Source organism: Sinohyriopsis cumingii, chromosome 11 (genome assembly GCF_028554795.1).
Source record: "Sinohyriopsis cumingii isolate HCF-2022 chromosome 11, ASM2855479v2, whole genome shotgun sequence".
Lineage (NCBI taxonomy): Eukaryota > Metazoa > Mollusca > Bivalvia > Unionida > Unionidae > Sinohyriopsis > Sinohyriopsis cumingii.
The window spans coordinates 88,238,121-88,253,529 of NC_142971.1; the positions used below are offsets into that span (position 1 = coordinate 88,238,121).

Here is a 15,409-nt window from a genome sequence, read left to right on the forward strand (position 1 = left end):
TTTGTTCCAAATTGTTTGTGTTGTTTAGGGAATATACCTAAGCACTAATAAAGGGTGGAACAGGGAAGATACACATAAAAGCTTTGATATTTCTGAAAAAAAATGAGGTGATATTCCTACAGTTCTTAACCAGCTATATATGCTGGGACGGGTCTGTTGGATATCCGCAAATAAAGAAGTACAGATTCTGGTCACGTTGCAAGTGTGTGGGTGTTTTGGAAAATGGTAAAACTTGGATACACTATTTTCTCGTGACACTTATAAAGTGAAGAGTCTGTACAACTGTCAGAAGCCAAAGTCATATAACTTTTGTACGGTTTGTAAAGATTTCCACTTTAGAAAATGTGAAGTATCACAAGTTATTATCACAAACAGAAATGGAACATAGGGGCTTGACAGTTGTTGTTTAGACACCTCCGCTCAACTTCACAACTTACTTGCTCTGTCTCATATTTTGATCTTAAGGAAAGATCATCTTTGTGCAGCAACAGTGGTAACAGCAGCAGGAGACGCCGTCACTGCTGTCGAAAAAGGGTAGTTCTTTTAAAAATGCGTTTAGTATATTTTTTAAAAATATCAGATGAAGAAACGTGTGTTAAAACAGGGTTGGTAGAATGTATTCAGCGACAAAGTAGAAGTGACTGAGAGAAGGAGACAACGTTGTCGAGTGGCGTAGTTTTCTGGAGTACGTACGTGTCCCAGCGTTCACAGTGCCGGCGTCTCTAGCTCTCTTGAAGACACCAACTGTCTGGGTTTTTTTCTTGCAACTTTTTTCTTTCGTGGTAGGGTTTGAATCGAAGGGTCATCAAGATGCATGAGGTGTTTAAGACGCACCGCTGTCGTTGGGCTCCTATATGCTTGGCTTTCACTTGCCCTTGTGAAATATACCAAGTCATTGTGACAACAAGAGGTAGAGAGGGTATATATGGAGAGAATGAACTTGGTTAAATCATTTCTGAATCAGCAATTGAGATGAAACGATCGCACGATTTCAGTGAGAGAGAAGAAGAACGTAAGAGGCAGCGAAGTGACGTATCGCCTCACACACGAAAAGAAGTGTTCGCTCAAAACGAAGACATGAGCAAACCTGAACCAACACCTTCCACGTCTGCGACCAGACATAGAGAGCCCACTCCAAACCAAAGTCCACCAGTTAACCCTGAAAAGTACTATCACATTCGAGAGACGGAAAAGCGACCCTCTAGAAAATTTAGAACCACGACTTACACCTACACGGTGAAGTTTAAAGATTTCAAGTCCGACGTACCATTGGAGAAAGCAGAAGGGTTTATCACCGAGATGTGGGATTCTTTGCTCACCACACTAAAGCAACAATGTCAACCCAAAGAAGACGATTTCTTGACACTATCCATAGATCACGACAGCTTGAAATCCCCTGTTTGGATCGAGTTTAGCAGACCCGCAGAACTAACCCCTTCCAAAGTCATGGACAAGATTCAACACGTACAACAATCTAATGATCAGTTTGACATCACCGATGGTAAAGCCACACTGAAAATGGCCCACGTCTCTCCTCCTCAAGGGACTGGACGCAAAAAGGTCTTATTGGTGGACGACCTTCGCAACACCAAAACAAGTCTCGTCCGAATTAACAACCCTCAAGACCAGATGTGTTTAGCCCGTGCCATCGTGGTGGGACGAACCTATGCCAACAAGAACGACACGGTAGAATGGAAAAGAACCTGGAAAACTATTCAACGATCCGATCGAGCCAAACAACGAAATGAAGCAGAACTCCTGTTACAACAAGCCGGACTGTCCAAAGACACACCCTGTGGCATTCCTGAGATGCAAAAATTGCAAGATGCCCTAGCTCCACGATACACCTTGAAAGTGCACCCTCAAGAAGTGCGCGGACCTCTGTTGTTTCGAGGCCAAGACTTTAAGGACGGAAAATACATTCATGTCTATTATCACGATGAACATTTCGATACCATTACCGCCATCCCCGGATTCCTGGGATACAGATATTACTGTGAGAAATGTGACCGTGGTTATAATAATCGAGAGCAACACAAACATTGTGGATCGAAATGCCGAGGATGTTTGGCCTCTCCACCCTGTCTGAGCGAAGGGCAAAAACCATTGCATTGTCCTGCTTGTCTGCGCACGTTTTTCAGCCCTGCCTGTTACCAACAACATCTGAAGACGCAAGGTTCACAGCAGAAATGTGCTTGTCAACTCCTGAGATTGTGCCCTACGTGTGGACAAGGCATACGTACCAATAGTACCAAGGCACACGTATGTTCAGGAAAAAAGAAATGTCACATTTGTCATCACATCGTGGACTTGAAACACCAATGCTACGTGCAAAAATACCAACCCCAACCAGAGAAAGAGGATGGTCACAAGAAGAAAAGCAATTTCATCTTTTTCGATTTCGAATGCATGCAAGAGACTGGCATTCACATTCCTAATTTCTGCGTGGCTCATCGAGCGTGCGAGAAGTGCATTCAAGAACCTATCTTCAGTCATTGCCCTCACTGCAGCAAGATTCCTGGAGGACGTGAAAAAATCTTTCGGGGACCGAACACGCTAGCCGATTTCGCTCGATGGGTCTTAGACCCCATCGACAAGACGTGGAGCCAAGAGGACATCGAACGTTACGGAGATTGTCATCGTCATGCCACGGTGATGGCTCACAATTTCTCCGGATACGATGGACAGTTTCTTCTCAGATACTATACGGAACATGGCACCGAACGTCCTAAAGTGACTTTGAACGGAGCCAAAATCATTTTCATGCAAGTGGGACAAGTACAGTTTAAAGATTCGATGAGCTATTTGGCCATGCCTTTGAGTCGAATGCCTAAAACGTTTGGAATGACAGAAATGGCTAAAGGGTACTTTCCACACTTTTTCAATACGGAAGCCAATCAACACGCCGTTCTACCCCATTTACCTGAGGCTCACTATTACGACCCCGACAACATGCGTACCGAACAACGAGAAGCTTTCTACGCTTGGTACCAGGCTCACACCTCGGACCCTTTCGACTTTCAGGAAGAAATGCTAAAGTATTGTCGTTCCGACGTGGACATTTTACGGCGTTGCTGTGGAAAATTTCGAGAACTGTTCATGGAACACGGAGGGGTCGATCCTTTGAAAGAAGCTTGCACCATTGCCAAAGCGTGTTCCTTAGTGTATCGACAACGATTCATGCCTGAAAACACCGTGGCTGTCATCAGCCCTCAAACGACCAACTTTGTCAAACGTCAATACTCGGTCAAAGCCCTACGTTGGTTACATTACTTGTGCGACAAGGAAAACAAATGGATTCAGCATGCCCGCAACGGAGGAGGTGAAAAGACCATCGGAACATATTCGGTAGATGGCTGGGACTTAGAAAACCCCAAGATCGTGTACGAGTTTAACGGTTGCTTATTTCACGGATGTCCCGTCTGTTACCCTGACCGTGGCACTAAAAATCAGTTTTTACAGCGAACCATGGAAGACTTGTACCAGGACACTTGTCAGCGACGCCTAAAGTTGGAACAGAAAGGATACCAAGTGGTGGAAATGTGGGAACACGAGTACGATCACCGTATGAAAACCGATCCCGAGTTTAAACGCCTCGTGGAAAGTTACCAGTTCATGGACCCGCTGAACCCGAGGGATAGTTTGTACGGAGGAAGGACCAATGCCACCTGTTTGCTGTACCAAGCCGACGAAGAGAAAGGAGAAGAAATCAAATACTTGGACGTGTGTTCGCTGTATCCCTACGTGTGCAAATATTGTCGCTTTCCTGTAGGGCACCCGCAATTGTTAACGGAACACATCGACCTGAAAAACATTCGACAATACGAAGGCTTGATCAAGTGTAAAGTTTTGCCTCCCACGAACCTATACCATCCCGTCTTACCTCACCATTGTCAAGGCAAACTGATGTTTCCATTGTGCCGTACTTGTGCCGAAACGTGCAACCAAGACCAACCTTGTCAGCACACCCAGGAAGAACGTGCCTTGACGGGAACCTGGGTCAGCGTAGAATTGTTCAAAGCTCTGGACATGGGATACCAACTGTTAGAAGTGTACGAAATTTGCCACTTTCCCAAGACACAACAATACCACAAGGGTGATCCCAGTCAGAAAGGCATTTTCGCTGACTACGTGGATGCCTTTTTGAAACTGAAACAAGAAGCCAGCGGCTATCCTTCCTGGTGTCACACTCTCGAAGACCAAATACAATTCAAAGAGAAATACTATGAACAAGAAGGCATCTCTTTAGACCACATCGAGAAAAACGAAGGCAGGCGATCGTTTGCCAAAGTGATGTTAAATTGCTTGTGGGGTAAAATGGCACAACGACCGTGTTTACCCAAGACGGAATATTTGACAGAACCTTCCCGCTACTTCCAGATGATTCACGACAAAACCAAATACATGAAACACGTGGACGTCGTTCGAGAGAATTTGATCTTGGTCAATTACGAAGAAGATCTGGACTTTGTACAAGACGACCCTTTTGGAAATGTCATCATTGCGGCTTACGTGACAGCTCATGCTCGCTTAAAATTGTACGAAGCTTTAGAACTGTTAGGGGAACGCGTCCTGTACTTTGACACGGACATTTGCATCTACATCGATCGACCGGGTCAGCAACACCCTAACATCGAAGAAAACCGTTTAGGAGCCTGGACAGACGAACATCCCGACGACAAGATTCTAAGTTTCGCGAGTGGAGGTCCTAAAAATTACGGCTACCAATACCGGGACAAACAAGGAGAAGTGCACATGGAGTGCAAAGTGAAAGGATTGACTCTGAATTATCGTACCAGTCGAGTGGTCAACTTTGGGGTATTGAAAGAAGCCTTGCAATCGGGAGAGGATGGAAACTTTAAAGTGACCACTCACCAACCGAACAAGATTGTACGTTTACCCACTCACCACATCGTCAGTCGACCCCTGGAAAAAATCTATCAAATCGTGTACCAGAAGCGAGTGAGACTTCCCAATCACTTTACGTTGCCGTACGGTCACATCGATATTGGTCAGCATATAAAAAGGGACAACGTCCAAGACCAATAGTTCATTGTCACTACCAAGACCAATCGACAAAAATGAATCCTTTCAAACAGCAAGTATAGAGCGTAAGACTCAAGTCCAACGAGAAACTCGGGTGTGATTCTATGCCTCACGATCACATCACCAATGCAATACCACATCTTAGTTGTTATGTACTAATGCCATGACAAACTACGTGCAACCAGTGAAACTTCCAGACCACAAAACTTTACCTTATGGACATGCTGATATCACCCAGTATAAAAAGGGACGACTTCCAAGAACGACACTTCATTGCGAGGACAAGCGACGAGAAAGATGAATAACTCTACGCAGAAGAAAAAAGAGAAGGAACAAACATCATTGACCTCTTTCACCACCATACCGTCACAGCAAAGTGCGTTCAAGAAGGGAAAGGATTCAATAGACCTAAAGGAGTATTTTAGCATCCAAATGACCCAGACAGCGACCTCGAGAAAATTTAGAACGACAACTTACACCTACACGATGAAATTTAAAGACTTCGCGTCTGACGTTCCAGCCGAGGAAGTATCAGGTTTCATTACGGATCTACTTGACTCACTGTTAGAGGAATTCAAATGTCATTGCCAAGTCAAAGATGAAGGTCGTTTGAGCCTATCTATGTATCACGACAGTTTGAACTCGCCTGTATGTCTCGGATTTAGCACACCTGCAGAAATAACTTCTTCCAAACTTTTGAGGGCTATTGAAGACGTGCGGTCGGTGAGAGAAAAATTTGACGTCACCGATGGAAAAGTGACTATTCATATGGCATATGTTGCACCTCCATGGGAAGAAGACGATCACTGCTCTTGATCTGCTTACCGATAAGTGTACCTAGCACGATGGACGTAACAGCAGATTTACGACTGACAGGGAATACGAGATCGGAAACATCTATGCTGGGACACAAGTGGTAGCTGACCAGATATTAAACAACGTGTGTAACGGATAGAGAGTCAAACACGAACTTTCTCTTATTTGATTGTTTGTTACTTGTTTTGTTTTGACTTTTTCTTATAAACGAACATTTAATGTAACTTCGTTGCATATGAAGTGATTTTAGAAAGGAGTGAACGTTAATTTTAAACATTAGTTTACTAGAGTCAATAACTAAACAACTCGTAAATATGTTTCTTTTATGTTCAAATGTTTATGTATTTAATGGATAGTGCTTAGACCAAAGCACAGGCCAGAGAGCCCATGTATATATGTACTTGAATAAATGTTTTGAACCCATACAACAGACTTTTCTTTATCGAGTCTCTATTCTATCTGTGAGTCTTTCTTTAGAATATTTATGTCCTCTTTTCTGTGTGTTTCAATGTGTATTTGTTTGTTTCTGTATGTCTATGTTTGTCCCTATCAACCCTTTGTCCCTACAAATACATTTCACCCTATAAAAGGTTTTGACCCTATAAACCTATGACGTTACCAATGTTTAATTCCCACTGATCCCCAGTTGACATTCCCATGTTCAATTTCCATGTTCAATTCCCCTTGTCACTAGAGTGACCCAGGGTTTTTCTCCATGTTAAATTTCCCTTGTCGCTAGAGTGGCCCAAGGGGTTTTGTAATGCTAATTCCCATTGTCGCTAGGGTGGCCCCATATACTACTAACAGATGCTATTAAGACTGGTTGAAGACCATTATTCCTATAGTCCCCATCGTGTGAAGATGGAAATTAATAACTTAAGGAAAGCAAAGGACAAAATTAGTGGTGTCATGAAAGAGATCAAGGAGGAGAAGGAGGATGAAGAGGAAAGAATAAGAATACGCAATTGGAACGAAAAAATTGAAAAAGAAGAAGAAAATGAAAAGAAGAAGAAAGAAGAGGAGGAAGAGAAGAAAGAAAAGGAGAAGAAAAAAAAGAAAGAGAAGAAGAGTGTAGGAGATAAAATAAGAACTTGGTGGAGGAAAAGAAGAAATTAGAAGAAGAAAACCCAAAGGCCCTTTTCAGGGCCAGCCATATTTCTCGAAAAGAGATAGTCTTTGAATTGCCTACCCCTTTTTAAAAAAAAATTTTTTTTTAAAATTTAAAAAAAACCCATGTTAAATTCCCCTTGTCCGTAGATTGTCCCACGATTTATTGCCATGTTAAATTCCCCTTGTCCGTAAAGTGACCCACGATTTATTCCCATGTTAATTCCCCTTGTCCGTAATCTGACCCACGATTTTTCGCCATGTTAAATTTCCATTGTCCGTAATCTGACCCAGGGGTCCCTGTAATGCTAATTCCCATTGTCCGTAAAGTATCCCACTTCACTACTGACGGTACATTATCAACTTAACTAGCGTATGTGACTATTTTTCACTTGCAACAATATAAAGGTGCAGCATTTGAGTCAGTATGAAAGAAAGTATTCTTCGTTCTCTCTGAATAATTTCCATTAAAATAAAAACTGTGGTGAAAAGAATAGCATATCGGTAATGATTTAATAATAAATTTATGAAACTAGTTGAATAAATTCGATATTAAAGCATTACCCATTTAGATATTCTGTACATGTATATTGCGTCGTCCGCCGCGTGCTACCTCGAAACGACATCAGTTCTGTGCGCAATCTCTGCAATCGATGAATTACTTAATTATATTTTTTCGTACTGGTCAAAATCTTCACATTCTGCACTAAACCCATTAGAGAGAAAATACTGCCGGACATGCTACTTTAATTGAGCGTGATGCAGTAATCAACTCGTATGGTTTCTCCAGAGTGCATTTAACAACCGTTTACATCGCTGTGGCACAAACTTATTAAGTTCCGATGTTTTTCAAAACTGATTTACTATGAGTTAGCGGCGATGGTGCAGAGTGCGTAAGCTTTATCCTTCCCAAGGGGGGTAATCCATTTTGAGGCTGCTGCTGGAAAAGTGTAAGCTGTGAATAATGGGCAAAGACCATGACACCACAAATGAAAATGAGTGAGTATATATCCAGTCAGAGCAACGGCTGATTAGATACATACCGAACTTACCTGTCGTGTACGTATACAGACCAGTTTATTCCAAGGCGGCGAGACTCTTCTTGATAGAGGCGAAGAAAGGTTTCTGTTCGAAGGTCGAAGCGTCTGCTGCACAATTCTGTTGGTATAAGAGCTGTTAGTTTGTAAGTTACGAATATATTTAATATAAAGAAATTTTAAACAGAGTTGTTTTTAACGGATACATATGCATTGAAATTTATTTCAAGGCATCCTGTGTTGTTTTAACCATAAAAATCGTGTCAAGACAGTGACGGTTACATATTTTCGATGGTTTCCTAAATCCGTTCTTCATTGGGTATGTTACACTAATGCTGCTGTTTTGTTTAGAAATTTAACTCAAAGGAAAGAATAAAAACCCAGTACAACAAACCAACTCAATTCAAGTCAGGAAGTGCAGTACACTGGTTGCTACTGTTATCACTGAGAAGAATTTACTGAGATTGGAGGGCAAATATATTATTTAAAAGAAAAATGCAGTCTTTTTCTGAATAACTTTGTTGATAATCTGCTTAATCGGCAGTTTATTGGCTGACTAGTGAAAACTAGCACTGTAATGTATTGTAACACTACCTGGTCAAAGTCAATAAGATGTATCTGTACTTGATTATGTTTGTCAGTAATGTAGTAAACTTCAATCCTGTTTATTCGAAGGAGATATATTTATACTTTAGCAACAGATACATTTATTCGTGAACTTCATTGAAAAGAGACTGGTTATCATATTGACTTTTTTGTTACATAAATTCACCTTATTTAGGTCTATGACAAGAATGTATGATCACTCTTGTAAATTGAATCATTTTATTTTTTATAATTAGATATGTAAACAGTTACTTTTTTTGTAAGCATGACAGCCCTGGTTATATTTGACCTATATGATTCATATGTTTTAAGTTGTAGAATTCATATTACAAGGGTCCACCACTTGAATGTACACTTGGACCTGAGTGGCCACTGAATTTCTATGGTAATAATCCCTTTGCATTGATGCAGTTCGCCTGTAGGACAGCAACCCCTCTAACATGGCATATTAGCGCAAACATTGTTAAAGTGACTCTCAAGAGCTGACACAATTTGGTTTAGAGATAGAGATCTCACAAATATTTGTTGGTTTCTAAATTCAACATTGTTACATGTGTTTTAGCACAACAGTAAAGATCTGGTTTTAATCCATACTAAGAGGTACTGTAAGTATATGGTTAAGCTTACTGCTGTATTTTCCTTATCTGTCAGCTGATGTTGTAACTTTTATAATTACTGCATGACAAAAGCTAACAGCTGAGAATCACTGTATTGTTCAGCTCAGGTCAGCATGACATCTGTTTGCAATAGTTTAAAGTAAAAATGGTATGTTAGCCGTCATAGTTTCTTCTTAGATTATGAAAATATATTTGAAGGGGTACCAGATTACAACCAGTTGTTCACATGATCACTTCCTTTGTAAATATAAAAAATGTAGAAATCAGTTTGAGAGTGGTTTAGTTGCCAATGAAAGAATGAATTGTTGCAAAAATTGGGCTTGTCTGCATTTTCATGATTTTATATATTTTTGTTTAAGCTTAAAATCTTGGATGTGCCTCTTGACGTGTAGAAGAGTTCTGTTATCATCACACTTGCAGGGATTTTTAATTCCTAGACCATAACAACAAAATCCATGAAAATTGATACTCAGAAGGGTTAAATCTATAGTGCAACTTGGCACTAATGTCATAATAAAAATGTCACTGTTTTTGCAGAAAATCTTGTTTCACCAGGGTAGCATATCAAAGCAGTAAGTGATGCAATTCCAGCACTTGAATGTGCCATCACTTAACTTTATTACACACTTTGACTCCATGTCCTCCAGATTTGGGGACATAAAATTTTAGAGGGGAAAAGAAAAATACAGGATAGTATTTAATGGAGTTGCATTGGTAACTAAAAATTGACAGCTTTTTGAATTTACTTTGTGACAATTTTGCCACCTTACTTTGCTATTTGCACTGCAGCATTGTACATAGTTTCCCCATGGGAAGGGGACACTTTGATTGCCCCCCCCCCCCATTTGGAATGGGTGACTAACATTTTAGAGTGACAAAAAGAAAATAGTAGCACATAATGTATTAATAATGCTTAAAATGATATAAGCTTATTTGCTTAAACAAAATATTTTGCCAGCTAACATTGTTTCAAATAACCAATAAAAACATTAATATGCTTGAATGCCTGCTTAACCAGAAATGAGCTGCTTCATGACATTTTTCCATTCCAGATCATGCTTTCATTTAACTTTAGTGTACACTAGCATTTTGTTATAATAAATACCCACATTTTCTGAATTTCTTTTCTTTCAATTATTAATTAAATGACAGACTGTATATTTGCATAAATTTGGTTTCTTTCATCATTATTTCAGCATCAAAATAAATTAAATCTTCCTCACCATTGTGGTGACTTCAATATGGCAAACATGTTGCCTAAAACACATTGCAACTTGGCCAACTACTACAAACCCTGAATGTTTTAATTGCCAGACTAATTGTTTTAAAATATATACTCATTGCTATCATACAGTTTTTATCACTTTTCATGACTTTGGATATTGCACCAACATATACATGGATAGACATCGACTAATAAAAAATTGTTGGTGCATTTTAAAAAAAAATTTCTCACTAAAAGAGCATCCAGATGGGTTCATAAGGTCAACATTTGATGGACATGGGAACAAATATTTCACTTAGTGTGCAACACTGGTACTGCACTATCACGGCATTGAACTCTTATATAGTTGTAATAAATGTCTTATTAAGTTGTCAAGTAATGCATAAAAAAGGATATTTACATGTTTGAGTATATGGTTCACCTGAGCTGCTCCAGGGAATTTTCTATTATAGATATTGCTTTCATCAAACTTAGGTGTTCACTTGTTATCTACTAGCATTTATTATAATAATTCCCATGTTTTGTGATATTTTTTTTCAAACAAAAAATTCATTAAATGCCAAATTTTGTATTTCTGCAAGTTTTTCAACTCATACATTTAATAAATTTTGTTATTATTTAACCCTGAAAATACATTATACAATGTGACCCCACTATAAAACAATTTTTGGGGTCCATAGAACCCGATTATGTTCAGTACCAAATAATGTTATAACCAACTGTGTCAGTTAGCTGAAGAAAATGTTACATGTACTGCCCAGGGGTGGGAGTGGATAGTGTGTGTGGGGTTAATAAAACTGACACAAAATATGTGCTTTGATTAAATGAAGACAAAACTAGTCTGAAATACAATAGTTTATTGACAACTTATATTTGTGTTGTACAATCCATATTGCATTAAGTACCGCACATGTATCTGAAAAATCACCGAATTCAAGTTAAATCACATGTTATTAAGTTCACATATTGGGTATATCTTGTTAGAAAACAAAAATGACACACATATAAAAAATGGTAGTCCTCATTTGATCTATATTGCGTTGTAAATAAACTTGTGGTCACTAAACAGTTCACTACGATATTGTCGCCAGTAGCATGTGGCTATAGTTGTATAGATGCTACATGTACTTGTATTTAAATTAGCCTAGAATTTGGTCAGCTGGAGACAACTATCATCTTGCTGAGGCTACCCAAGGGATGTGTTTGTTGATCGGAAAATAAAAACATGTGAACAAATTAAAAAATTGATAAACGTATTTGCAAGATGCCTCTTCTGCAATTATCTTGATAGATGTCTTAGATTTCAACAGATTGGACATGTTATTTTATGCTGCTTTTTGTAAGCAATCATGAGCATAAACATTTTCCCAGCAAAAATGAAACTTTCACAGCACAATGAACATGTTCCACTCACTTTGGAAAATGAAACAATCCATCATATTCCATTGCTTTTATTTAAGTTTGATTTTGACTTACTTTGATGATGCATTGTTTTTATTGTAGACTGTTGTATGCTTGTTTTGATGAAGGTGTTTGTTGAAGTCACTGCTAAAGAACAACTTTGGAGGACCAAACAAGTGCCCAATTATTTGTACAGTGGCAACATCAAATAATTGTAGATCATTGATTGAGACTGACATTTTTTTCATTTGCTTAGTATTTATACAGAGTGGTCAGTGTAATCAGTTTTATGCTATAACTTTGAGCGAAACTATTTTTCTGGGTACATTTAAAAAAAAAATAGCCATTGGTTTTTTTTAGTGTAGCAGTTCCTGTTCCTGCTTTCAAAAGTTGGTCAATTGTAGCTAGTCCAGTAGTACATGTATGACTATTTGAGTGCACAGTTCCAGCTAGCATATAAAATGACAGAGGTGCTGACCAGGACACCATGAGCACAGTTGGACAAATTTTCAAGATCAGGGCTGTTCATGTGTGAAAGGATATCATATAGTAACTAGTGAAAAAGAGAAAAAATAAGTAACTTTGGCTTAACATCATTTATTTACCAAATTATTCACTATTTCAACTATTTTACTTAACTAAAAGCTAGGATTCGTCTTTATTATAGGTTATAGGTTTGGGTCTGTTGCCATCTCATCTGTCCTGGTTTCCTTGGTGGGTTCATTCTGAGGGAATCTAAAACAAATACAAATGGTCATTTTACTTTTCATGCTCCACTAATATTTATATCATTTAAAGTTTCAAATTTGCAATGAAAATAATAATAATAATAAAATAATAATAAAAATAAATAAATGACCTTATGGGCCACACAGTGTGTGATAATTGGAAAATTAATATCATAAAATTTAAAACCATGAAACTTAAAGTATAATTTCTTTCTCTCTCTGTATAATGTATATAATATAATATTGTTTTATAAAAAAAAAGAATAGTTACTTTTTTGTTAAAACATTCTAGTAATTGTCATATGTTAATTTCAATATAAACTCAAATTAATGTTTGTATTCCATTTCATCAATATAGTAACAGTGAGAAAGAAATATGTCCGTCTACATATCATGCATTCTGAATAAATTGTACAATGACTGAACAATGAATATAATTGAAAAAAGAAAAAATTAAATTGAAGGCTACTGATTGTCAATAATTATGTCATTATACATACATAAGTAAGAGTACATGTATATGGACAAAAAAGGCTGCAGTTTTCTGTTTTCATATTAAAGCAGCACGTACCGAATCAGCTCTTGATGCTGTTGCAAGGATAGGGGTATCAAATAGGAATAAAATAAACATCTTGACCTCGTGAATAAATTGAATAGAAAATTCACATACCGAAAATATTCTGTCCATTTCCTATTTACTTAGATCCCTTCTTTGCGAGTGAATTACGAACTCTCTATGTGGTAGGCATTTTTAAATATGGCACTGCACATCACAATGGCAGAATAATTAACTGTGATTGTGCGTGTATCAATAATGAGCCTTAACGATAAAGACCAAAGTGAACCAATGGCACAGCTGTGGCAAAACTGACCAAGAGCATGGTGCCAAAACAGAATTAAATTTTGTCAGTGAATAATAATAGTACTTTTAAATTTGATAGAGATGTTCAAAGCTTCAAAAATTTGACAGGGGTGCTAAAAAAATTTGGGCAGGGCATAGCTCCCCTCTAAATATGCTTAGCTTAAACACTGTAGTGTATCACAGCAAACAGTACTCAGGCCAGATGTCAGCATAAGCAGATTATGATAGTACAATACACTGTTAGCTCATTAATCCATAGTGATGAATTTATGCGTCCTGAGGTTGTACCCTACTTCTGAGCTCTATAGCATCAAGGTCATTTAAGATAAACAAAAGTGGGTGGTATTACAGGAAAATAAACAGATGTAGCTCTACAATAATACCAAAAAATCTAAACTTTCTACTTGCATTAAAAATAAAGGGAGAAGAACATTGTTTTTGCGACCTGATTTTTTTTACTTTTTTACAACAGAATTTCTCAGGCTGTCAGAATCAAATTTTGTTTTCAGATTTGAGACTTTTTGGTCTGAGATCTAAGACAGACCAGTTTAACTGCATACAGGCAGGTGATCCTTTGCAAAAAGTTGGTTAAGTTTGAGATTTGGGGTAAAATGTGGCCGGACATGAAAATGATGGGTCCAATAAGCAACCCTCACCCCCTCACATTTACTCTTCTGCACATGCGTAAGCAAAATTGTCAATAAAAAACCATTTTTAACACAACTAGGCTTCTGGCTAAAAGAAAATTTCTTGGAAGCAGATGTATTTGGATGTATTCAGAAATAAACAGGAAAATGTTTTTCTTACTCCCATTTCAGAGAAAACTCAAAAATAGCCATATAATAAATTAATGTTGGGCACTTAGCCATTTTACATATTGTATAAGGTAGGATTAATGTCTTGATGATTAAGATTCATACCTGTTATCCTAAGTTTGATTTATATAGTGTTGACAGTATACTAAATCAGTTAAAGTTTAAAAATATATAGTAGCTCTAATCCTGGAATAGGATACCCAGTTTATTAAATTCTTATCTATAGCTTTGAACATGCAAAATGCTTTCAGTTGTTTTATTGTTATTTGTAAATAGAAACTGAAGAGACATAAAAAAAGATGTGCAGACCGTGCATCAGTTGTTTTGTTGTTATTAGTAAATAGAAACAGAAAAGATAGAACAAGTTTTTGCAGACAGTGTAGCTGTTATGCCGAAAAGATGAGTGACTCCTATTGCTAGCAATTAATTGTACCTACATTTAACCAGACTCAGAAAGAGTTTGGTTGAACAAGAAACAATATTTCATGTTAAGTGAGTGCATTTTATGTTATGATGAACTGCTGAAAAGTAATATAAAGCAATGGGATTTTTGATAACTCTGAATGACAGATGAGTTAGTCTTAATAGAAATGAATATATACACCAAGAATGGTTGGTATAGAATGGATTGGGACTTTTGATTAGATCAGCAAGTTTAGGAAGAGCCAGATTGATATTTTGAGAGATTGTTCAAAACTTGATGCTTGATCAGCTCAGTATGAATGACAAGATAACTGGTGTAGGGATTTTCTTGACCTAGAAAACGGCAGGGAATTTGTGATGGGCCAATGACTTACATTTATGTATAAATCAATGCAAAATTGTGAATAATAATTAGCCATTTGAAAATCTAGCCAGCCACCAAGAAAATTAGTCTATCTTATTGTTCTTGGAGCAAAATAAACTGTATTTCAGTTGGTCATATAGAAGACTCAGTTAAAAATGAATTTGGTTTAACTTTATTAATTTTTTAATTATTTTTTTAAAAAAATTACTTTTTCCAAAACTAGGTCAATTTTAACTATTTTCAAGTTTGAACAACTTTTGTAGTTTTAGATGCCCATTTGTAATCTCCTTAATAATTTGGACCCCATTTTTAATGAATGTTACTAATATGTGGAGTCATCTCAAGAAAAGCAACAAAACCTT

At 37.7% G+C, this 15,409-nt stretch overlaps 2 protein-coding genes across 4 annotated transcripts in view; one reads left to right on the top strand and one right to left on the bottom strand.

Moving 5' to 3' along the window:
- The first annotated feature begins 8,022 nt into the window (after positions 1–8,022).
- Positions 8,023–15,409, top strand: part of LOC149788933 (mitochondrial inner membrane protease subunit 2-like) — a 120,613-nt gene continuing 113,226 nt past the window's right edge. For 2 of the 3 annotated variants that reach the window (XM_089975076.1, XM_089975077.1), the window contains exon 1: positions 8,023–8,152. The gene's annotated coding sequence lies outside the window, so the exon portion shown is untranslated. Of the gene's footprint in view, positions 8,153–9,104; positions 9,218–15,409 lie in introns of those variants that run through there. The other variant, XM_089975078.1, reaches the window with a different exon arrangement.
- Positions 11,366–15,409, bottom strand: part of LOC149788934 (uncharacterized) — a 69,460-nt gene continuing 65,416 nt past the window's right edge. Inside the window, exon 2 of the transcript XR_016424278.1 lies at positions 11,366–12,590. The gene's annotated coding sequence lies outside the window, so the exon portion shown is untranslated. The remainder of the gene's footprint in view (positions 12,591–15,409) is intronic.